General features: G+C 43.1%; 1 protein-coding gene across 3 annotated transcripts in view; it reads left to right on the top strand.

Moving 5' to 3' along the window:
- Nucleotides 1–25,767, top strand: part of ZNF331 (zinc finger protein 331) — a 59,670-nt gene that overhangs the window by 1,120 nt on the left and 32,783 nt on the right. The window contains exons 2-3 of one of the 3 annotated variants that reach the window (XM_030819749.1): nt 456–520; nt 18,173–18,239. The gene's annotated coding sequence lies outside the window, so the exon portion shown is untranslated. Of the gene's footprint in view, nt 1–455; nt 521–15,976; nt 16,427–16,777; nt 16,990–18,172; nt 18,240–25,767 lie in introns of those variants that run through there. The other 2 variants (XM_012500148.2, XM_003259723.2) reach the window with 2 other exon arrangements.

Raw genomic sequence — 25,767 nt, 5'->3', positions numbered from 1 at the left:
CATTTCTCTGAAAAACTCACATGCCTGTGCCCTCTTATTTCTGATTGATTTTAACTGTGGTCTGGGGACAAGTGTGCCTTTTCTTTCTTTCTTTTTTTTTTTTTTTTTTGAGACAGAGTCTTGCTCTGTCGCCCAGGGCTGGAGTGCAGTGGCGCAATCTCGGCTCCCGGGTTCAAGCGATTCCCCTGCCTCAGCCTCCCGAGTAGCTGGGACCACAGGCGCACGCCACCACGCCCAGCTAATTTTTGTATTTTTAGTAGAGACGGGGTTTCACCATATTGGCAAGGATGGTCTCGATCTCTTGACCTCATAATCCGCCCCCCTCGGCCTCCCAAAGTTCTGGGATTACAGGCGTGAACCACCGCGCCTGGACGTGTGCGCTATTTTCTAACATAGCTTGTGATCCGGAAAGGTCCTGGTGCCTCATTCTTATCTTCCTTTTCCCCTCTGGCCAGCTGGCCTTCAGGAAAAGCATCCCGGAGGAGGAAGAAGTGTTATATGTCCTAAAGTAAGGTTTCAGGTGAGTTAGCTTTTTGTTCATTCAATGATTTGCGTTTATACAATTTAAGACTATTTACTTTCCTTGGGCGCATATCTTCCCAAATAGCCATTTATCCCACTAATTCCTCCCCAAGGGATGTGACAGAGCTGTGCAGGTCATTCCTCCGTGTATTCTCCATTGACCTACGCTCTTCTAAAATGTCTAAAAATTGTCGAAGAATCTGATGGTACAGAAGAGATTAATTCTAGCACTTTATATCACAGTGTGGTTTGATAAGGAAGGGATTTATTTTTGGGTGGAAGGAGACACCAGATATCTTTGGTCTTTTGTTTATTTTTTATTATTGTAGTTATTTTTTTAACATGATTAATTTTTAAAATTTTTGTATAATTGGCAAATGACAAATTCTATTTATTGTGTACACATTTTGATATATGTATACATTATGAGATAATTAAATCAGGCTGATGAACGTATCCATCACCTCACTAATTATTATTTTTGTCATGAGAACATTAAAACTCTACTCAGCAATTTTCAAATATACTATATATATGTATATATATATATATATATATATATATTTTTTTTTTTTTTTTTTTTTTTTCTTTTGAGATGGAGTTTTGCCCTTGTCCTCCAGGCTGGAGTGCAATGGCATGATCTCAGCTCACTGGAACCTCTGCCTCCCAGGTTCCAGCGATTCTCCTGCCTCAGCCTCCCGAGTAGCTGGAATTATAGGCACCCGCCACCATGCCTGGCTAATTTTTGTATTTTTAGTAGAGACGGGGTTTCATCATGTTGGCCAGGCTGGTCTCGAACTCCTGACTTCAAGTTATCTGCCCGCCTCAGCCTCCCAAAGTCCTGGGATTACAGGTGTGAGCCACCATGTCCTGCCTTTGTCCCAATTTTTAATCACATTTTTTTCACACTCTTGAGTTGTGTGAGTTTCTTATATATCGTGAATATTAACTGCTTATCAGATGTATGGTTTGCAAATATTTCCTTCTAATCCATAGGTTCTCTCTTCACTCTGTTGATTGCTCTGCTGTGCAGAAGTTTTTTAATGATGCAATTCATTTGTCTGTTAGCCACCATGCCCAGCCTTGATTTCTTTTTCAAATAGTTGTTAGTGTATATATACTACTGATTTTTTTTTTTTTTTTTTTTTTTTTTTTTTTTTTTTTTTTTTTTTTTTTTTTTTTTTTTTTTTTTTTTTTTTTTTTTTTTTTTTTTTTTACACATTTTTTTTTTTTTTTTTTTTTTTTTTTTTTTTTTTTTTTTTTTTGTTTTTTTATATGTTAAAAAAACTATATTTTATGTGATATACTGTTATTTCTTTTTTATAGTTTCTTTAATTTTTTTTTTTTTTTTTTTTTTTTTTTATACTTTAAGTTCTAGGGTACATGGGCACAACGTGCAGGTTTAATACATAGGTATACATGTGCCATGTTGTTTTGCTGCACCCATCAACTCGTCATTTATATTAGGTATTTCTCCTAATGCTATCCCTCCCCTAGCCCCCCACCTTCCGACAGGCCCTGGTGTGTGATATTCCACACCCTGTGTCCAAGTGATCTCATTGTTCAGTTCCCACCTATGAGTTAGAACATTTTTCTGTCCTTGTGATAGTTTGCTCAGAATGATGGTTTCCAGCTTCATCCATGTCCCTGCAAAGGGCATGAACTCGTCTTTTTTTTATGGCTGCATAGTATTCCATGGTGTATACTGGATTTTCTTAATCCAGTCTATCATTGATGGACATTTGGGTTGGTTCCAAGTCTTTGCTATTGTGAATAGTGCCACAATAAACATGTGTGAATGTGTCTTTATAGTAGCACGATTTATAATCTTTTGGGTATATACCCAGTAATGGGATTGCTGGGTCAAATGGTATTTCTAGTTCTAGATCCTTGAGGAATCGTCACACTGTCTTCCACAATGGTTGAACTAATTTACACTCCCACCAACAGTGTAAAAGCGTTCCTATTTCTCCACATCCTCTCCAGCATCTGTCGTTTCCTGACTTTTTAATGATTGCCATTCTAACTGGTGTGTGATGGTATCTCATTGTGGTTTTGATTTGCATTTCTCTGATGACCAGTGATGATGAGCATTTTTTAATGTGTCTGTTGGCTGCATAGACGTCTTCTTTTGAGAAGTGTCTGTTCATATCCTTGGCCCACTTTTTGATGGGGTTGTTTGTTTTTTTGTTGTAAATTTGTTGGAGTTCTTTGTAGATTCTGGATATTAGCCCTTTGTCAGATGGGTAGATTGCAAAAATTTTCTCCCATTCTGTAGGTTGCCTGTTCCCTCTGATGGTAGTTTCTTTTGCTGCTCAGAAGCTCTTTAGTTTAATTAGATCCTATTTGTCTATTTTGGCTTTTGTTGCCATTGCTTTTGGTGTTTTAGTCCTGAATTCCTTGCCCATGCCTATGTCCTGAATGGTATTGCCTAGGTTTTCTTCTAGGGTTTTTATGGTTTTAGGTCTAACATTTAAGTCTTTAATCCGTCTTGAATTAATTTTTGTATAAAATGTAAGGAAGGTATCCAGTTTCAGCTTTCTACGTGTGGCTAGCCACTTTTCCCAGCACCATTTATTAAATAGGGAATCCTTTCCCCATTTCTTGTTTTTGTCAGGTTTGTCAAAGATCAGATGGTTGTAGATGTGTGGTGTTATTTCTGAGGCCTCCGTTCTGTTCCATTGGTCTATATCTCTGTTTTGGTACCAGTACCATGCTGTTTTGGTTACTGTAGCCTTGTAGTATAGTTTGAAGTCAGGTAGTGTGATACCTCCAGCTTTGTTCTTTTTGCCTAGAATTTTCTTAGCAATGTGGTCTCTTTTTTGGTTCCGTATGAACTTTAAAGTAGTTTTTTCCAATTCTGTGAAGAAAGTCATTGGTAGCTTGATGGGGATGGCATTGAATCCATAAATTACCTTGGGCAATATGGCCATTTTCACGATATTGATTCTTCCTGTCCATGAGCATGGAATGTTCTTCCATTTGTTTCCTGTTTTATTTCACTGAGCAGTTTGTAATTCTCCTTGAAGAGGTCCTTCACATCCCTTGTAAGTTGGATTCCTAGGTATTTTATTCTCCTTGTAGCAATTGTGAATGGGAGTTCACTCATGATTTGGCTCTCTGTTTGTCTGTTATTGGTGTATAGGAATGCTTGTGATTTTTGCACATAGATTTTGTAAGGGATACTACTGATTTTTTAATGTTGATGTTGCATACTACAACTTTACTGAATTCATTTATTATTTCTAATCGTTTTTTGATGGAGCTTTTAGGGTTTTCTATATGTATAAGATCATGTCATCTACAAACAGGAACAGTTTAACTTCTTCACTTCCTATTTGATTGGCTTTCCTTTTTCTTGCCTAATTGCTCTGCCTAAGGCTTCTAGTACTACATTGATTAGAAGTGGTAAGAGTGGGAATCCTCATCTTGTTCCTGATATTTCGACTTTTCACCATTGATTATGATGTTAGCTATGTGCTTGTGTTATATCACCTTTATCATATTGAGGTACATTCCTCAATACCTAATCTGTTGAGAGTTTTTATTAGGAAAGGCTGCTGAATTTTGTCAGATGCTTTTTCTGGATCTATTGTGATGATCATAAGGATTTTATCCTTCATTCTGTCAATGTGCTATATCAGATTTATAGATTTGTATATGTTGAACCATACTTGCATTCCTGGGATAAATCCCGCTTGATCATGGTGAATGATCCTTTTTATATGCTACTGAGTTCAGTTTGCTAGTATCTTGCTGAGGATTTTTGCTTTTATGTTTATGAAAGATATTGGCCAGTGATTTTTCTTGTCTTGCAGTGTCCTTGTTGGGTTTGGTCATGCTGGTCTTATAAAATGAGCTTGGAGATAGTCCCTTCTCTTGAATTTTCTGGAAGAGTTTGAGAAGCATTGTATTAGGTCTTTGAATGTTTGGTAGAATTCAGCAGTGAGGGCATCAGGTTCTGGTCTTTCATGGGAGATATTTTATTGCTTATTCACCCTCCTTACCTGTTAGTATGTTCAGATTTTGTATTTCTTCATGATTCAATCTTGATAGATTGTATATTACTGGGAATTTATTCATTTCTTCTACATTATTCAATTTTTTGGCATAGAAATTTTCTTTTTTTTTTTTTTTTTTTGAGACGGAGTCTCGCTCTGTTGCCAGGCTGGAGTGCAGTGGCGCGATCTCGGCTCACTGCAAGCTCCGCTTCCCAGGTTCACGCCATTCTCCTGCCTCAGCCTCCCAAGTAGCTGGGACTACAGGCGCCCGTCACCGCGCCCGGCTAATTTTTTGTATTTTTAGTAGAGAGGGGGTTTCACCGTGTTAGCCAGGATGGTCTCAATCTCCTGACCTCGTGATCCGCTCACCTCGGCGTCCCAAAGTGCTGGGATTACAGGCGTGAGCCACCACGCCTGGCCCAGGAACTAATTTTTTTATACCAGGCCTGCATTAATTGCGTTATAAGAAATATAACTTGCTGGGCGCAGTGGCTCATGCTTGTAATCCCAGCACTTTGGGAGGCCAAGGCAGGCGGATCACAAGGTCAGGAGTTTGAGCCTGACCAACATGGTGAAACCCCGTCTCTACTAAAAATACAAAAATTAGCCAGGCGTGATGGCATGTGCCTGTAATCCCAGCTACCCAGGAGGCTGAGGCAGGAGAATCACTTGAACCCAGGAGGTGGAGGTTGCAGTGAGAGCCGATATTGTGCCACTGCACTCCAGCCTGGGTGACAGAGTGAGACTCCATCTTTAAAAAAAAAAAAAAAGAAATACAACTTAAGGAAGTCCTGAATTTAAAAAAATGATTACTCAAGGTGAAAAAATCAGAGTTATGAAGGTGCTGGTACTTTGTAGTTATTAACAAATGTTTGAATGGATAGGCTTGTGTTAAGCAGAATAAGTGTATTTCAAAAATGTCCGCACCCTAATTCATGAATGCGGGAATATGTGGTGTTGCAGGGGCAAGGGAAATTTCAGTTGTAGATGGACTGAAGTTGCTAATCAGCCAACCTTAAGACAGGGAGATTATCCTGAATTGTGCCAGTGGGCCCAATGTAATCACAGGGTATTAGAAGTAGATGAGGGGGGTCAGAAGAAGAGAAAGAGGTGAGGATTTACTGTTAACTGTGAGTATTTACTGTTAACATTTTCTAGGTATGTGTCCTGTCTCCCACTCCCCCACTAAACACGTGTGTATGTTTGTTTCTGGAGCATTTAATCCTGCTAATTGATCATGTAAATGAGTTAAAGACTCTTCGAATCTTAGTTTGTGAAAGCAATCCAACCCAGCCATGGGTCACATTACATTTGTGTACATGTGGAGAAGAGAGAGGCAGGCCAGTTATCTTTCTCTTGCTTTGAAAAGCCTCACATGTTTACACCTTATAGAATTAGAGATACACCATTTCAAACTAATCCCATGACAGCAGATTATCAAGAAAGAGAGCCTTTCAGAGTTAGATTTTCTATGATTTTAATGTTTCTTTGACAGAGAATGATAATCAGTGATGTCTGATGCCTTCCAAATATATACAAGTAACATTTTTATGATTATATGTACAAGTAACAAATCCAAGATACATGAAATCCAAATACATGAAATGATTAAGGTGGCAATAATTTGAAATAATTACATGAATCTCCCATATCACACAGAACACATGATTCAGTCTCTTGCTAATATTCTCGATTTGGTATCTCTTCTCAGATTAGATTCTTTAAACTTGATTTCTGATGCAGAATCATGTCTCTATTTCCCTAGTTGCTGGTAAAGAGGGAACATTTTCTTCTTATGTGTCTTAGAATCATTTTTGCTAATTTTGCTGATTCAAATAAATTCATGCTTAACATCAGGCTTGGAAAGTTATTTTTAGTTAGCATTCATGATATTGATAGCTGATTGAGAAGCACATATTTTAGCACAAGAAAACAGCAGCCTCGTGTTTCTTTTCTAAAAATGGATTAAGGGATATGTAATGTCATTGATCTTTAATAAAAATAGCTAACTTATGTAAAGTAATTGTTATGTATTACTATGTTTTATGTAGATTATCTTACTTGATAATTGACATAGCCGTATCTTATGGTCTTTATATTCCAGTTTCACCAGTGAGGAAAAAGACACTGTGAGGTTAGTAACTGTCAGAGTTCAGATTCACACCCTGAAAGTTGTACTGCAGAGCCTGTGTTCTTTTTTTTTTTTTTTTTTTTTGAGACGGAGTCTCGCTCTGTCGCCTAGGCTGGAGTGCAGTGGCGCAATCTCGGCTCACTGCAAGCTCCGCCTCCTGGGTTCACGCCATTCTCCTGCCTCAGCCTCCCGAGTAGCTGGGACTACAGGCGCCAGCCACCGCGCCCGGCTAATTTTTTGTATTTTTTAATAGAGACGGGGTTTCACCATGGTCTCGATCTCCTGACCTCATGATCTGCCCGCCTCGGTCTCCCAAAGTGCTGGGATTACAGGCGTGAGCCACCGCGCCCGGCCAGAGCCTGTGTTCTTAATTTCTCCAAAGTACCTCTGCCCAAATTACATGTACCTTTTTAAACCTACTTTCTTCATTTGGTAATACATCATAAATGCTTTCTCAATTATATGGATCAGTATCATTAGGAAATGTATTTTATGTCATGATATAGCAGATCATAATTTATTTAATCTGTCCTCTACTGTCAGATATTTCTTTTTTTTTTTTTTTTTTCTGAGCCAGAGTCTCGCTCTGTTGCCCAGGCTGGAGTGAGTGCAGTGGCGCAATCATAGCCCACTGCAGCCTCCGCCTCCTGGGTTTGAGCAATTCTCCTGCCTCAGCTCCCCCGAGTAGCTGGGACTACAGCTGCCTGTCCGCACACCTGGATGATTTTTTTGTATTTTTAGTAGAGACGAGGTTTCACCATGTTGGCCAGGCTGGTCTCAAACAACTGACCTCAGCTGATCTGCCCACCTTGGCCTCCCAAGGTGCTGGGATTACAGGCATGAGCCACCGCACCCAACCTATTTTTTTTATTTTTTAAAAATTATTCCCTGAAGGCTGGGCATGGTGGCTCAAGCCCGTAATCCCAGCACTTTGGGAGGCTGAGGTGGGTGGATCACGAGGTCAGGAGATCGAGACCATCCTGGCTAACACGGTGAAACCCCATCTCTACTAAAAATACAAAAATTAGCCGGGTGTGGTGGTAGGCACCTGTAGTCCCAGCTACTCGGGAGGCTGAGGCAGGAGAATGGTGTGAACCCGGGAGGTGGAGCTTGCAGTGAGCCGAGATCATGCCACTGCACTCCAGCCTGGGCGACAGAGCAAGACTCTGTCTTTAAAAGAAAAAAAAAGAAAAAATTATTCTCTGGAGAAGTGGAATAATATCAATTGATTGCATCAAGGACAGTGTCCTGGTTGTGGTATTATACTGTAGGTCAGTCATCATTGGTGTAAATCAGGTGAAAGGTAAACAGGATTTCTCTCGCTGTATTGTTCCTTACAACTGCATGTGAATCTTTATCTCCATTCTAAAGAAAATTCACAGAGAAAAAATGCCCTGAATATTCTTGCACAAACATTTGTGTATGACTATAGCCGTGTCCTTCAGATAAATTTTGAAAACCAGAATTTTGAGTCAAAATCAGACTTGTTAAGTGTCTGCAGTATGCCAAACTCTGTGATATTAGCACGAAGAATGAGAATAACTAAAAGAACACAGCTGCTATCTGTATGTTGTCTATAACCCAGCAAGGAGGGGAAACTGAGTAGAAGCAGCTCAGGGCAGCCTGTGATCACAGATTGTGGGGAATTCCAGGTGATGTGCCTTGAGAGCTGCTAGGAAGGGAACATCATTCTGACAGCACCCACTCAGATAGGCCATTCTTGCACTGCTATCAAGAAATCCCTGAGACTGGGTAATTTATAAAGATTATATTGTCTCATGCTTCTGAAGGCTGAAAAGGAAGCATGATATTGAGATCTGGCATCTGCTTGGCTTCTAGGGAGGCCTCAGGAGCTTTTACTCCACTTTACTTGGAAGGCGAAGTGGGAGCAGGCACGTCACATGGCAAAAGGAGGGGTAAGGTTGGGACACAGCAGTGGCGGGAGGTGCGGGGGATACCATGTACTTTTAAATGACCAGATTTTGCAAGATCTCACTCACCATGGCCAAGACAGCACCAAGACATGAGGGATCTGCCTCCATGACCCAAACACCTCCCACCAGGCCCCACCTCCAGCACTGGGGATGACAGTTCAACTTGAGATTTAGACGGGGCAAATATTCAAGCCATATCACCCATGGATGTCGAGTTATAACCAAATAATTCTGAATTCACAGGTTCCATGTGTAGGTAAATACAATTTGTTTTATAACTTGTATTTTTCTAATAATATTTGATGCAAAGGGAAGACCAATAGGGTAAGGCGAATTAATGCTTGTCTGCTGGGCCATCATGGCTTGAAGGACAAGTTCAGAGGTAAAATTCACACTCCCTTCAGACATAAAAGGAAGCAGCCTCAAAGCAACTGTCGGTATGTACAGGGCATCACTTGGCGTTTTGGCCATTTTTCCAGTCAGTGCTGCAGCACATGTGGAAATATGTGTCTGTGTGTGCATGTACATTGGCATCTGCAGGGGTAACCGGGACCTGGCGTGTGAGTAGAAGACGCATTTGTGTGGGTGTGTGTGGGGATGATGTGCCAGCTCTGTCCCCATAATTGTGACAGGTGTGCGAGTATCTTGGGGGCAATGGGACCCATGCAGGGTGACCATCCTTATAGAGGGAGGTCAGCTACACAGTCTATAACTCCAGTTAATACAACGTATACCCCAGGAATCTCTGAAACACCCTGATCCCGGTGCCCTCTGACTTCTGATTGTTATAGATATGGCCTGAGGGCAGGTGTGCCTTATAAGGTATTTTCTAATGTAGGCTGTGCACCTAGAAAGACCCTAGCTTCTCATTCTTATCCTCCTCTTTCCCCTAAACCAACATCCTTCTGAAAAAGCACCCCTTGAGAGGAAGAATCATTTACCCATCTTAAAATCAAGGTTCAAGTGAGTTACGTTCTATTCATTAAATGATTAGTGTTTATAAGACAGGACTATTTACCTCCCTTGCCCCTAAATATTCTCACAATAACAACTTATCCCAGTCATCCTTTCCAAAGAGGTGTGAGGGGTTCATACAGGGATATCCCTCAATGTACTCCCCATTGACCAAGTCTGTCTTCTGAATGTTATTCCTGTGCCCCTTTGGCAAACTGTGTAGCTCTTTCTGTGTGCTCTGCTCTTCTAAGAATCTGATGGTATAGAAAAATACCTCCTGGAGCTTAACATTAGTGCTTGATATTAGAATGTGGTTTGCTAAGAAAAGGATTCGTTTTTAAGTGGAATCGAACACCACTTATCTTTAGTCTTTTCTCTAAGTCTGATTTTCATATCACAGCCAGAAAGTAGATGTTTTGACTACATGACAAGGTTGTCAGCTTTGTGAGGCTTTTAAGAGTGGAGTTTGAGCAAACTTCTGTGTCATCAAAGGCATAAATGTTTTTCAGGTAATCAATAAATTGAAATTTGTTCTGTTTACTAGATTTTCTTTGAAGCTGACAGCTTCAGAGTTGTTTTTTTCCACTTGCTTTGTGTGCACAGTGAGAAGCAATGTGGTTTGATTTTGGATATGAGTTCTGGATCTAGGACAGAGTTGGCAAATTTTTTCTGTAAAAGGTTCAGCAGTAGAGGGATTTATGGGCCACATATAGTTCTGTATTTTTCTTCTTTTTATTTATTTATTCGGATTGTTGTTTTATTAAAATGACATCTTTTATTTTTTATTTTTATTTGATAACAAATTATGTGCTTATTATGTACAACATTATGTTTTGATACGTGTGTGCGTTATGGAGTGATGAAACCAAAGTGAATAACATACCCTTCACCTTACTAGTTATCATTTTTGTGATTAGAACATTTAACATCTCTCAGCAATTTTCAAATATACATTGTTATTCATTATAGTCACCAGGTTATAAAATAGATATGCAGAATTTATTCCTCCTCTCTAGCCTTTGTAGCCATTCATCTCCCTGTTCCCACCCCTGTCCCAGCCTCTGGTAACCATCATTCCACTCTTTGCTTCTATGAGTTCAGCTTTTTGACACTTAAATAAGTGAGATAATGCAGGTGGACCTTTCTATGCATGGCTTATTTCACTTAATATAATGTCCTCTAGGTTCACCCATGTTATCACAAATGGCTGGATTTTCTTGGTTTTTAAGGCTGAATAGTATTCATTTGTGATATATGCCACATTTTCTTTACCCATTCCTCTACTGATTAACATGTAGGTTGATTTTTTTTGTTTTCCCCTGGGGTATTGTGAATAATACTGCAGCAACTTGGTAGTATTCCTTCCTCTATAACTTTTTGGAAGAGTTTCAGAAGAATATTTTGTGAATATTTGGTAGAATACAGCAATGAAGCCATCATCAAGTCCTGGGCTATTCTTTGACCAGAGATTCTGTATTATTTATTCAATCTTTTTACTCATTACTGATGTGTTCAGATTTTTCTGTTTCTTCATCATTCCGTCTTGGTAGGTTGTGTGTTTCTAGGAATTAATCTTCTAGGTTATCCAATTTTTTTGGCACCTAATTGTTCATTGTAGTCTCGCGATTCTTTGTATTTATGTGGTATGAATTGTAATGTCTCCATTTTCATTTCTGATCTCATTGATTTTTGAGTCTTCCCTCTTTTTGTCTTTGAAAGTCTCATGGTTTTTCAATGTTGTTTATCTTTTCAAAAAATCAACTCTTGGTTTCATTAATCTTCCCATATTGTTTCTCTAGTCTCCATAATAAAAGTCTCCGACCTTTATTATTCCTTTTATTACTGTGAGCTTCATTTGTTCTTTTTCAAGTTCCTTGAGAAGTAATGTTTGTTTAAGGTCTTTCTCCTTTCTTTTTTTTTTTTTTTGAGACGGAGTCTCACTCTGTCGCCCAGGCTGGAGTGCAGTGGTGCCATCTCGGCTCACTGCAAGCTCCGCCTCCCGGGTTCACGCCATTCTCCTGCCTCAGCCTCTCCAGGTAGCTGGGACTACAGGCGCCCGCCACCACGCCCGGCTAATTTTTTGTATTTTTTAGTAGAGACGGGGTTTCACCGTGGTCTCGATCTCCTGACCTCGTGATCCGCCCGCCTTGGCCTCCCAAAGTGCTGGGATTACAAGCGTGAGCCACCGCGCCCGGCCTCTCCTTTCTTAATGTCGGTGTTTATTGCTATAAACTTCTCTCTTAGAACTGCTTTTCCTGCGTTTCTCAAGATTTGGTATGTTGTTTCCTTTTGCATTTATTTCAAAATATTTTTAAGTTAAACTTTTAACTTCTTCCTTGACCTACTGGTACTTATTATCATGTTGTTTAATTTCCACATATTTGTGAATTGACCTAAATTCCTGCTGTTATTGATTTCTAGCTTAATACCACTGTGGTTGAAAAGATGCTTGATAGGATTTCAGTTGCCTTACATTTCTTAAGACTTGTTATTTGGCCTAGTATGTTATCTGTCCTGGAGAATCTTTCATGTGTGCTGGAGAAGAATATGTATTCTGCTGTTGGGAGGGATGCTCTGTATACATCTGATAGGTCCATTTGGTCTAAAGTAAAATTCAATTCCAGTGTTTCCTTATTGATTTTCTGCTGAATAAGTTGTCCTTTGTTGAAAGTAGGATTTGAAGTCCCCTTCAATTATTGTATTGCAGTCTGTTTGCCCTTCAAATCTCATAATGTGTGCTTTATATATTTACATGATCCAATGTTGGGTACATACATACTTACAATTGATACATCTTCTTCATGAGTTGATCCCTTTATAATTCTATAATGACTTTCTTTGGCTCTTCTTATAGTTTTTGACTTAAATTCTATTTTGTCTGATATACGTACAGTTGACCCTTGAACAACATGGAGCTGGGGCGACAACTCACCATGCAGTTAAAACTCCACATTTAACTTTTGACTCCCTAAAAATGTAATAGCCTACTGTGGAATGGAAGGAAGCCTTATTGATTACATAAAGTAGATTAACACAAATATAGAATGGTATATGTGTTATATGCAATACTCCTACAATAAAGTAAGCTAGAAAAAAGAAAATGTTATTAGGAAAATATGCCAGGCGCAGTGGCTCATGCCTGTAATAGCAGCTGTTAATAGCAGCCAAAACAGACTAAGACAACTGTATTGCTGAGACACAGTGAAAGGTCATTCAAGATCAGGGGGTGACATCTTAAGTCCTAGAAGTCAGAAGTCTAAAGTGGGTCTCACTGGGCTAAAACCAACACGTTGAAGACTGAAGACTGTGTTGCTTTTTGGAGGCTCTAGGAGGCATTCTCTTTCATGGCCTTTCCCAGCTTCTAGAGGCTGCCCAGACTCCTTAGCTCATGACCCCATCCTACTTTTTTTTTTTTTTTTTTTTTTTTTTTTTTTTTTTTTTTTTTTTTTGATACGGAGTCTCACTCTGTCGCCTGGGCTGGAGTGCAGTGGCACCATCTCAGCTCACTGCAAACTCCACCTCCCAGATTCAAGTGATTCTCCTGCCTCAGCATCCTGAGTAGCTGGGATTGCAGGTATGCACCACCACACTCGGCTAATTTTTGTATTTTTTTTAGTAGATGGGGTTTCACCATGTTGGCCAGGCTGGTCTTGAACTCTTGACCTCAAGTGATCCGCCTGCCTCGGCCTCCCAAATGCTGGGATTACAGGTGTAAGCCACTGTGCCCAGCCCCATCCTACACCTTTAAACCCAGAAAAGACAAGTCAAGTTCTTGTATCACCTCATTCCCCACCTGTTTCTGTCATCACGTTTCTCTTCTTCGAAACTCCCTCATCTACTTTAAGGAACTTTGTAACTGCACCAGGCCCACCTGGATAATTCAGGGTAATCTCCCTATCTGAAGGGTGGCTGGTTAGCAATTTAAGTCCATCTGCAACCTTATTTATCTTGCCTTGTAACATAACATATTCCCAGGTTCCAGATGTAGGATGTGGATATATTCAGCCAGTAACAGGCCTGTCCGTCAAACTTTCCTGAATAACTAGAATGTACTCACTCCCCTATAACAATGGTCCTTTTTCCTTACTAATCTTTTTTTAAATGTGGGGCTCCCTATAATTATATACTTTATAATGGGATTAATGAAAGCCTGTAACCAAAAAAAAAAAAAAATTATTCCCCTAAGAAGCACACAAAGAGGAAACTAAAAATTACCCTTATTTATTTATTTATTTATTAAGACAGAGTCTTGCTTTTGTTGCCCAGGCTGGAGTGCAGTGGCACAAGCTCAGTTCACTGCAACCTCTGCCTCCCGGGTTCAAGAGAACTCCTGCCTCAGCCTCCTGAGTAGCTGGGATTACAGGTGTCCGCCACCACATTCAGCTAATTTTTGTATTTTTAGTAGAGATGGGGTTTCGCCATATTGGCCAAGGCTGGTCTCGAACTCCTGGCCTCAAGTGATCCACCTACCCTGGCCACTCAAAGTGCTGGGGTTACAGGTGTGAGCCACTGTCCGACTGTAATTACCCATATTTATACCATCTAAAGATAATTACTGTTAACACTTAGTATGTATGTTTACCGTCTTCCCCTCCACCTCTAAGCATGTGTGTGTTTTGTTTCTGGAACATTGAATCCGATTAATCATGTAAATGAGGCAAAAACTCTCCAAATCATAGTTTGTAAAAGAAATCCAGCCCAACCATGGGTCACATTATGTCTGTGTGCATGTGGAGAGAAGAGAGATGCCAGTCATGTTTCCTTGCTTTGAAAAATTAATCATTGATGAATATGAAAATAGTCACTGGATACCTTACAAATATGGGCTTTGGAAACATTCCCAAGGTTATATGTGCAAGTAAGAAATATTGACTGTAACATTTCAAAGGTATATGAAATAGAATGAGATAGCACTAGTTTAAAATGTTCACTTTTTTTTTTTTTTTTTTTGAGATGGAGTCTTACTCTATCACCCAGGCTGGAGTGTAGTGGTGCAATCTTGGCTCACTACAACCTCTGCCTCCCAGGTTCCAGCGAATCTCCTGACTCAGCCTCCTGAGAAACTGGGATTACAGGCACCCACCACCATGCCCGGCTAATTTTTGTATTTTCAGTAGAGACAGGGTTTCACCATGTTGCCCCGGTTGGTCTTGAACTTCCGACCTCAAGTGATCCGCCCACCTCGGCTTCCCAAAGTGCTGGGATTACAGGAGTGAGCCACTGCACCCAGCTGATAAGAATCTTTAAACTAGATTTTTTAAGGAACTATCGATGTCTCTGTCTCCCTAGTTAAAAGGAAATAGCAGACTTGTTACTTTTATGAAAATGGATTGAGATATGTCATTGATTTTTTAATAATAACAGCTACCTTGTCTTAATTGTTATATATGACTGTGTGTTTCATGTAGATGATCCTGTTCAAACAGTCATACTTTGCACTATCTTTCTTGCAGTTTTACCAGTGAGGAAATTTTACTACACTGTGAAGTTAATAACTATCAGAGCTCAGATTAACACCCTCAAATCAGACCACAGAGCCTGTGTTAATTTCACCAAAACATCTCTGCTCAAATTATATGTACCTTTTTAACCTACCCTTTTCACTTGTTGATTCATCAGAAGTTTTCTTAATTAATGAGTCAGTATTATTAGGAAATGTACTCTATGTCATTGTATAACAGACCATGGTTTAATCTGATTTTCCTTTATCCGCCACTGCAAGATTTTCATTTTTAAAAATTATTCTCGACTGGGTGCGGTGGCTCACGCCTGTAATTCCTGCACTTTGTGAGGCCGAGGCGGGCGGATCACCTGAGGTAGGGAGTTCGAGTCCAGCCTGACCAACATGGAGAAACCCCGTCTCTTCTAAAAATACAAAAATTTAGCCGGGCGTGGTAGCGCATGCCTGTCATCCCAGCTACTGGGGCGGCTGAGGCAGGAGAATCGCTTGAACCCAGGAGGCGGGGGTTACGGTGAGCCGAGATCGCACCATTGCACTTGAGCCTGGGCAACAAGAGCGAAACTCCTTCTCAAAACAAACAAACAAACAAACAAAAAATTATTCTATGGAAATTCTGGGTAACGTCAGTGGATTACATCAATGGTAATCTTCTGGTTGTGGTATTATATACTACAATCACCAGCTGGGGTAACCAGGTGAAAGGTACACAAGATCTCTCAATTTTATTTCTTGTAACTACATATGAATCTAAGGTCTACCTAATTAAAAGAGAAAAACATTTTCAGAAAAAAAGCGTTTTGTGAACATACTTCAACATTGTGTACGACTATAGCTACTTCCTTGGCATAAATACCAAAAAGAGGGATTTTGAGTCAAAATGAGACTGTGGTTAAGTACCTGCAACATCCTGTAGACCCTGTGACGTTAGTACTTGGAATGAGAGCGTGACTAACGGGGCATAACTGCTGCCTGTACATTGTTTACAATCCAGCAAGCAAGGGACACCGAATAGCAGCTCGGGCAGCCTGTGCTAGCGGCCTGCAGAGAATTCCAGGTGACGCTCCAGAGGGGCTAGGAGAGGATACCCTTCTGAGGACAGCCATGGCTCGCCCGGCATCACCCCACTCCAGAGGCCAGATGGGGTCCCAGCTGGGGTGACACAGCCCCCCTCCCAGTCGGGACGGGGCGTCTGCAGGGAGCAGGAAGGGCTTAGCATGGGGCTGCCCGCTCCAGCACCGACCTGGGACGCACCCTGAGGCCCCTGCCTGGGACCGTCCCGGACTACATTTCCCAGAGACCATCCAGGAGTATGCCGTGCTGCATGCTGGGACACGGGGCTTGGGGCTCTGGTTTCCCCCGACGGTCCCGCATCCTTCTCTAAGCCTCACCCCCTCCCGAGGCCCCAGCGTTGGGGGACTACTGGGTGCGTCTGCGGCTTTGGGAGAGTCGGAGGAGGAAAAGGGATGGGAGGGGTGCACGCACACGTGTCAGTGTGTCCGCGTGTCAGCGTCTGTGCATGCGCACATGTGTCGGGCTCTGTTGTGTCTGCACATGCGTGTCGGGCTCCATGCACACATGCGTGTCGGCATCAGTGCATGCGCACACGCCTGTGAGGGTCTGTGTGCCCGCACAGGCACGTCAACGGCTGAGCACGCTATGTATCGGGGGTCTGTGTACGCTCACATACGTGTCGGGGTCTGGGTACGTGCACATACGTGTAGGGGTCTGTGTGCACATGCGTGTCGGGCTCTGCTGCTGCCTGCGCGCTCCGGCCGCTGGGTGCGCGTGCGCATGCGCGCTGGCCTCCAGGGGGTGGCGGGACCGAGTGTGTGACGCACTTGCGTGGGAGTACGAGGCTGACGCGGCGGCCCTGTCCCCGTAACTGTGACACGGGTGCACGCGAGTGTCATTGGGGGCAATGGAGGCCGTGCTGGGTGAGCGTTTGCACCAGTGACGCAGCCGCTGCATCTCCGCTAGTCCGCGCAGGTGAGATTGGCGCGCATGGCTCCGAGGGGAGACGGGCACGGGGCTTCTGACGGTGACGCACTTGCTGGAGAGTGTGGGGTGACACAGCCGGGCTCTCCCCGTAACTGGTGACCGGGGGTGCTCCAGAGGCTTTGGGTCAACGCAGCCCACGCCTGTGAACCTCGGCGGTGCGTACCTGGGACTCTGCTCTGTGAGGTGCGCTCTGGGGGTTGTGCGGGGGCGGCGGTTGGGAAGGGTCTCCGTGGCCCACGGATACACCTTTGCACCGTGTGGGGTGGTGGGGCCCACAGCATGGCCGTGCTGGGCGTTAGTGGGTATGAGGGGCGCAGATGTGTCTCAGGACAGCGTGAGCTGTGGTGAGGCTGAGCTGTGCAGACTTGTGCTGGGATGGGTGATCGGGCCTTCTGGGTGACGCAGGTGTGTGTGACAGCACAACCTGTAGCTCCAGCGTCTCTGTGCTGGGATGGGTGATCGGGCCTTCTGGGTGACGCAGGTGTGTGTGACAGCACAACCTGTAGCTCCAGCGTCTGTGCTGGGATGGGTGATGGAGCCTTCTGGTTGATGCCGGTATTTGTGACAGCACAACCTGTAGCTCCAGCGTCTGTGTGCTGGGATGGGTGATCGGACCTTCTGGTTGATGCAGGTGTGTGTGACAGCACAACCTGTAGCTCCAGCGTCTCTGTGCTGGGATGGGTGATCGGACCTTCTGGTGATGCAGGTGTGTGTGACAGCACAGCCTGTAGCTCCAGCGTCTCTGCTGCTTCCCCTGCCTTCACCTCCTAACCAAGCGGTACCTGCCTGAGAACAAGGGCCGCGGAGGGACGTGAGCACCTGAGCCTCGCCAGGAAATTCACCAACGAGAAGGCAGAAACAGCCATGAGGTGATGCTTTCAGAGCCAGAAGTGCTGTCCATGCACGCCGCCTGAGTGACAGGAGACGGTGGCCTCAGGAGTAGAATTCCTCCTGTAGAGGGACAGGTCCCTGATGTGGGAGACAGGGAGAGGGGCAGCTCCACGCTTCATCATCTCAGTCACCACAGTGTGCTCTTCAGGAATCTCCCAGAAACTCCATCTCAGGGCCTCGTATTTCTCATTGGTTTTATTAGGTATGGCAGGAGTTTTCTAATGTTGCTTGTATTTCAGAAAGGCGTAATATCTTACTCTTCTGGTTCTGTTTCCCCCAGGCCAGCATCCTTCAGAAAAAGCATCCCCGAGGAGGAAGACGAATCGTTAAACATCTTAAAGGGTCAGGTGAGTATCCTTTTTTTTTTTTAATTAAATGATATGTGTTTATAAGACTTAAGACCAAACATTAAATGTAGATGACCAAGATTTGAGTCCTGTTTCTGCCTCTTAGCTTTTTGAGCCTTCTGAAGATAGGCTTGTGAGGAGGGTGAAATGCATTAACATGCATAAAACCCACAGACCAGCACCCCGGAGTGGGAGTGCGCAGTGAGTGCTGCTGGTATGTGCTAAGTCTGGATGTCTGTACATCAAGAGCAACGTACATATGAAGGTAACTGGGATAGATGCTTGCAAGTTCACAAAATGAACCACAGCCTCAGATGGTCTAGAACTGTTATCCTTAACCTGAGGGCCTTCCTTTAACTCCACTTACAACTTTCCAAGGGACATTCTCTATATATCTACTGTATGTGTTTATCAGTGTTAGTGTATTTGTCCCCCACCACCACCACCCTAAGGAGATACTCTTTAATTTCATGGCATTAAGAAGGATGTACATGCCCCAAAGACATTTAGACCCATTGGTCTAGAATCGAAGACTGTGTACCTTGAGCACAATTATTGTTCAGGATGGTGGAAATGGTTAAGTAATTATACCACATTCATTTCATGGAATGCTCTGCAGCTACAAAGAAGTAAGTTTAGTTATAGCTATAAGAAAGAAAAATGCACCTGACATAATATTAAACACTGCTAATAGTTATTAACAACAGTAAATGAAGGAAATGCTTCAATTGCCTAGAAATTCCATTGAATAAGATTTTTGTAAATACCTTATCCAACATGACAGTATATTATTTAGGATTATTCATGAATCCTTCAGAAGAGAGGAGCCTGGCCACATTTATTGAGCACATTTTTGTACCATACTCTCTTGTGTTTTGCACACACTCCTTAATTTATTCTTACCTTAGTCTGTAACAAAGTACCGTAGACTGGTGGCTGAAACAACAACCATTTATTGCTCACAGTTCTGGAGGCTGGAAGTCTGAGAAGAGGGTGCCAGCATGGTCAAGTTCTGATGAGGGCCCTCTTCCAGGTTGGAGACTGTCACCATCTTGCTGTGTCCTCTCATGGAGGAAAGAGAGATGCGAGCTCTCTGAGGTCCTTTTCATAAGGCACTAATTCCATTCCTGAGGGTTCCACCCTCATGACCTAATCACCTCCCAAAGGCCCCACCTCCTAATAGTATCGCATTGGGGGATAAGATTTTAATGTAAGAAATTGTCGGGGAGGGGACAAAATATTCAGTTAATTAAAATGCCTACAGAGGCAATTTAGCTACATTATCGTGTTGAGGGTCTGATTGTATTAACTGAAACTGAGTGAAAACATGTTTTGGAACAGGAAGGTTATACTTGTTTCAGTGACACATTTTTCAATACTAAGCCTCTTATCAGTTTATTTCTCCTGCTTTAACAAATTACCACAGATTTATTAACTTAATACAACACAAATATATTATCTTGCTATCCTAGAGGTCAGAAGTCTGATGTGGGTCTCACTGGGCCAAAACCAAGATGTTGGCAGGGCTCTAGGAGGGGTGCGTGCCTGGAGGCTCTAGGAGATAGTCTTTTTTTTTTTTTTTTTCTGTAATTGAGATGGAGTCTTGCTCTGTTGACCATGCTGGAGCGCAGTGGCACAATCTTGGCTCACTGCAACCTCCACCTCCCGGATTCAAGTGATTCTCCCACCTCAGCCTCTCGAGTAGCTGGGATTACAGGTAGAAGCCACTATCCGCAGCTAATTTTTGTATTTTTAGTAGAAACAGGGTTTCTCCTTGTTGATCACGCTGGTCTCGAACTCCTGACCTCAGGTGATTAATTAGCCTGCCTCGGCCTCCCAAAGTGCTGGGATTACAGGCGTGAGCCACCATGCCCAGCCTCTATTTCTTTTTTTTATGTATTTTTGTTTTGTTTTATTTTGTTTCCTTATAGACAAGGTTGTGTTCTGTTGCCTATGCTGGAGTGCAGTGGGTTGATAATAGTTCACAGCAGCCTCAGTCTCCTGGGCTAAAGTGATCTTCCCACCTCGGCCTCTCAAGTACCTGGGATTACAGGCACAAGCCACTGTACCCTGCTCCTATCTCGTTATATTTCTTATAATAGGATTAACACAGGCCTGCTGGGGGCAAAGAAAAAAACAGTCCCTAAGGAGCCCTTAAAGAAGAATCTCCAAATTACCCATAATTGTACCATCCAGAGATAATCACTGATTAACATTTTAAATGGCCAGCACTTTGGGAGGCCAAAGTGGGATGATCACTTGAGGCCAGGAGTTTGAGACCAGCCTGGGCAACAGTGAGACTCCATCTCTACTAAAATAAAAAATTGAAAAAAATTAGCCAGGCATGGTGATGCATACCTGTAGTTTCAGCTACTCAGAAGGATGAGGTGGGAGGATCACTTGAGCTTAAGGGTTCCAGGCTGCAGTGAGCCATGATTACGCCACTGCACTCTAGCCTGGGTGACAAAGGGAGACAATGTCTCAAAAAAAAAAAACAAGAAAAAAAACATTTGAGGCCGGGCGCGGTGGCTCACGCCTGTAATCCCAGCAATTTGGGAGGCCGAGGCGGGCGGATCACGAGGTCAGGAGATTGAGACCATCCTGGCTAACCCGGTGAAACCCCGTCTCTACTAAAAATACAAAAAATTAGCCAGGCGAGGTGGCAGGCGCCTGTAGTCCCAGCTACGCGGGAGGCTGAGGCAGGAGAATGGCGTTAACCCCAGTGGGCGGAGCCTGCAGTGAGCCGAGATCGCGCCACTGCACTCCAGCCTGGGCGACAGTGAGACTCCGTCTCAAAAAAAAAAAAAAAAAAAAAAACATTTGAAATAGTATTTATGTTTCTAGTCCTCTTCTTCGCCTCTAAGCATGTGTGTGTTTTGTTTTTGGAGTATTGAATCTTGCTAATTCATCATAAATGAGTCAAAGACTCCAAATCTTAATTTATAAAAGGAATCCAACCCAGCCATGAGTCTCATTACACCTGTGTGTGTGTTGGGAGGGGAAGGGCTATGCCAGTGATCTTTGCCTTGCTTTGAAATATCTCACATATTTCTACCTTGTAGGATTAGAAATACATCATCTGAATCTAACCTATGGTAACAAATTTTCAAGAAAGACAACCTTTTAGAATTAGGTTATAGAATTAATGTTCCTTTCCCAGGACATCACAGTAATCACCCATGAACACTAATCACTGGGTACCTGGCAGATATGGACTTTCCATGTAACATAAGCAAGATTATTTTTACAAGTAACAAATATGGGCTGTATAAGTAACATTTCCAAGATAGAAAAAGAATTAGATGACAGTATCTCATACGTATCTCCCTTATCCCGTGGAACACAAGATTCAGCCTCTTGCTAATGTTCTCAAATTGGCATCTTCTCAGATTAGAGTCATTAAATTAGATTTGTTTATGCAGAACAATGTCTCTTCCCCCTAGTTGCTGATGGAAAGGGAACATTTCCTCTTTATATTTCTTAGAATCTCTTTTGCTAATGTATTCATTTTGTTAAACAAAATGAATTTCATTCTTAACATCAGACTCTGAATGTTATTTTTGGTTAATATTGATTACACAGACAGCAGGTTCAAGGAAGGCACTTTTGTTTTTCTTGAGACAGAGTTTCGCTCTTGTTGCCTAGGCTGGAGTGCAGTGGCACAATCGCGGCTCACCGACCGCAACCTCTGCCTCCCGGGTTCAAGCGATTCTCCTGCTTCAGCCTCTTAAGTAGCTGAGATTACAGGCAAGTGCCACCACGCCCAGCTAATTTTGTATTTTTAGTAGAGACAGGGTTTTTCCATGTTGGTCAGGCTGGTCTTGAACTCCCGACCTCAGGTGATCCACCTGCCTCAGCCTCCGAAAGTGCTGGGATTACAGGCATGAGCCACCTCGCCCAGCGGCACGTTTTACCATTAGAAAAAAAAGGAGGGGGCCAAGCGTGGTGGCTCACACCTGTAATCCAAAGCACTTTGTCAGGCTGTGAGGCAGGAGGATCACTTGAGCCCACAAGTTCAAGACCAACCTGGGCAACATGGTGAGACCCTGTCTCTATTATGAATTTTTTTATTTTTTTTGAGACGGAGTCTCGCCCTGTCTCCCAGGCTGGAGTGTAATGCCACAATCTCGGTTCACTGAACCTCCACCTTCCAATTCAAGCAATCCTCTCCTGCCTCAACCTCTTGAGTAGCTGGGATTACAGGTGCACACCACCATGCCCAGCTAGTTTTTTGTATCTTTAGTAGAGACGGGGTTTCACTACATTGGCCAGGCTGGTCTCAAACTCCTGACCTCGTGATCCACCTGCCTTGGCGTCCCAAAGTGCCGGGATTACAGGCATGAGCCACCACGCCCAGCCTTATTATGAATTTTTTAAAAATAAAAACTATAAAAAGAAAAATTTTTTAAAAGAAAAAAAGCAAGGAGATTGGCCGACGTGAGTTGGCCTTCAGTAATAACAGGTAACTTCTATTACACAAATGTTACATATTATTGAGTGTTTTATATAGATTATCATACTTGCCAGTTGTAACAATCATACCGTGTAGTATTTTTATTCCATTTTATCAGTGACGAAACAGACACTATGAGGCTAACTGCCAGAGTTCAGATTCACATCTCTGAAGTCAGACCACACAACCTGTATTCTTAATTTCACCAAAACATCTCTGCCCAAATTATATACACCTTTTTAATCTACCTTCTTCACTTGATAATTCATCATAAAAATTTTCTCAAGCCAGACGCGGTGGCTCACGGCTGTAATCCCAGCACTTTGGGAGGTCGAGGTGGGCGGATCACAAGGTCGGGAGATCGAGACTGTCCTGGCCACCATGGTGAAATCCCATCTCTACTAAAAATACAAAAATTGGCTGGGCGTGGTGGCATGCACCTGTAGTCCCAGCTACTCAGGTGGCTGAGGCAGGAGAATCGCTTGAACCTGGGAGGCGGAGGTTGCAGTGAGCCGAGATTGCGCCACTGCACTCCAGCTTGGCCAGAGCAAGACACCGTCTCAAAAAAAAAAAAAAAAAAAAATTCTCAATAAGAATGAATATTATTAGGCTGGGTGTGGTGGCTCATGCCTGTAATCCCAGCACTTTGGGAGGCCAAGGCGGGGGGATCACGAGGTCAGGAGATGAGACCATCCTGGCTAACACTGTGAAACCCCATCTCTACTAAAAATACAAAAAATTAGCCGGGCGAGGTAGTGGGCACCTGTAGTCCCAGCTACTCGGGAGGCTGAGGCAGGAGAATGGCGTGAACCCGGAGGCGGAACTTGCAGTGAGCCGAGATCACGCCACTGCACTCCAGCCTGGGCAATAGAGCAAGACTCCGTCTCAAAAAAAAAAAAAAGAATCAATATTATTAGTATTCCATGCTGTCATATAGCAGACCATAATTTAATCTATCCTCTACTGTGAGATATTGCTATTTTTTTCATTGTTGAAACTATATTCTCTGGAAATTGTAGATAAGATCAAGGAGGGAATCTATGTCAGTATCCTGGCTGTGATACTGTACTGTAGTTTTGTTTTTCTTTTTTTTGAGACGGAGTCTTTCTCTGTCACCCAGGCTGGAGTGCAGTGGCACGATCTCAGCTCACTGCAACCTCCACCTTCTGGGTTCAAGCAATTCTCTGCCTCAGCCTCCTAGGTAGCTGGGATTACAGGCTCCCACCACCATAGCCAGCTAATTTTTGTATTTTTAGTAGAGACGGGGTTTCACTATGTTGGCCAGGCTGGTCTCAAATTTGTGATCTGCCTGCCTTGGCCTCCAAAAGTGCTGGGATTACAGGCGTGAGCCACCATGCCTGGCCTGTACTGTAGTTTTATAAGGTATCACTACTGGTATAAGTCAGGTTCAGGGTGCACTGGATCTCTCTGTATTATTATTTACAACTGCATGTGAATCTACAGTTATCTCAGTTTTTTAGAAAAATAACTTTCCTAGAAAAAAATTTTTCTTGATCGCTCTTTCACATACATTTGTGTACTTCTAACTCTTTTCTTGTCTTTCTAACTGTTTCCTCCTCCTGGACCCATAAATTCCACATGTGGAATTTTGAGTCAAAATTAGATGTTTGTTAAGGGCCCGCACTATGCCACACCCTGTGACGTTAGTACTTGGAATGAGAGCGTGACTAACGGGGCATAACTGCTGCCTGCACATTGTTTACAATCCAGCAAGCAAGGGACACCGAATAGCAGCTCGGGCAGCCTGTGCTGGTGGCCTGCGGAGAATTCCAGGTGACGCCCCAGAGGGCCTAGGAGAGGATACCCTTCTGAGAACAGCCGTGGCTTGCCCAGCATCACCCCACTCCAGAGGCCAGATGGGGTCCCAGCTGGGGTGACACAGCCCCTGTCACATCCACTCATGGACACTCAGTAGGCCACACTCCCGATCACCCAGCCACAGTCCTAGATCAGTCACTGACTCACAGTCTGCTACTTGTATTCCCATTGTCTCTGGGCTTCCTCTGCCTTCACCTTCCAACCATGTGGTACCTGCCTGAGAGCAGCGGCCGCTAGTGGGACATGAGAGCCAGGACCCTGTCATTAACTAAACCAACACAAAGGGCGTAGCCATCGCCATAGATAAGTGTTCAAGCCAGACGTGTTCTCCAAACAGGCTCCTGTGTTGCAGTAACAGGAAGCCTCAGGAGTGGGAGTCCTTGTGGAGGGAGAGGTGACTGACTTGGTAGGTGGGTGTCGGGAGAATCACGTGTTCTAGAATCCAGTAAATACAGGTTAGTCCCCAAGAACTCTGAAACTCACAAATGCCAGTGTCCTCTCAATTCGGATTGGTTTCGGCTGTGGCCTGGGGGCAGGCGTGCCCTGGAGGGTATTTGCTAATGCAGCCTGTGCTCCAGAAAGACCCTAGGGTCTCATTCTTCCTTTCCCCTAGGCTGGCATCCTTCAGAAAAAGCATCCTGAGGGGGAAAAAAAAAATTATTATTTAGGTTGGTGCAAAAGTAATTGCTGTTTTTGCCATTACCTCTAACGTCAATTGCTTTTGCACTGACCTAATATTATATATCTGAAAGTAACTCTCCACATGAGTTACCTTTTTTGTTCATTAAATGATTTGTGTTTATATAACTTAGGACTCTTTACTCTTTATGGCCCCAAATATCCTCCCTAATAGCAATTTATCCCAGTAATTCCTCCCCAGAGGGTGTAGCAAGGGCCATGCAGGTATATTCCTCTCTCTACCCCTGGTTGGCCAGCCCTCTTCTTTTGAGTATTCACAAACCCATTTGTCAAATTGTTGACGTCCTGCTGTGTGCTCTGGTTTTCTAAGATCTGATGGTATAGAAAAAACCCTCCTCAAAAAAAAAAACAAAACTCCCTCCTAGAGGTTCATGTTAGCGTGCTTTATTTTACAGTGTGCTTGGGTAAGGAAGGGATTCGTTTTTAGGTGGATTCAAATAGATATCTTTGGTCTTTTCCGTGGGACTGATTTTTAGAGCACAAGAAAAGAGAAAATTAGTTTGTTTAGTCTGTACTTGGCAAAGTTGCCAGTTTTGT

This window comes from Nomascus leucogenys, chromosome 10 (assembly GCF_006542625.1).
Source record: "Nomascus leucogenys isolate Asia chromosome 10, Asia_NLE_v1, whole genome shotgun sequence".
NCBI lineage: Eukaryota > Metazoa > Chordata > Mammalia > Primates > Hylobatidae > Nomascus > Nomascus leucogenys.
The sequence above is the reverse complement of the archived record's forward strand: the minus strand, read 5'-3'. Positions and strand labels throughout refer to the sequence as shown.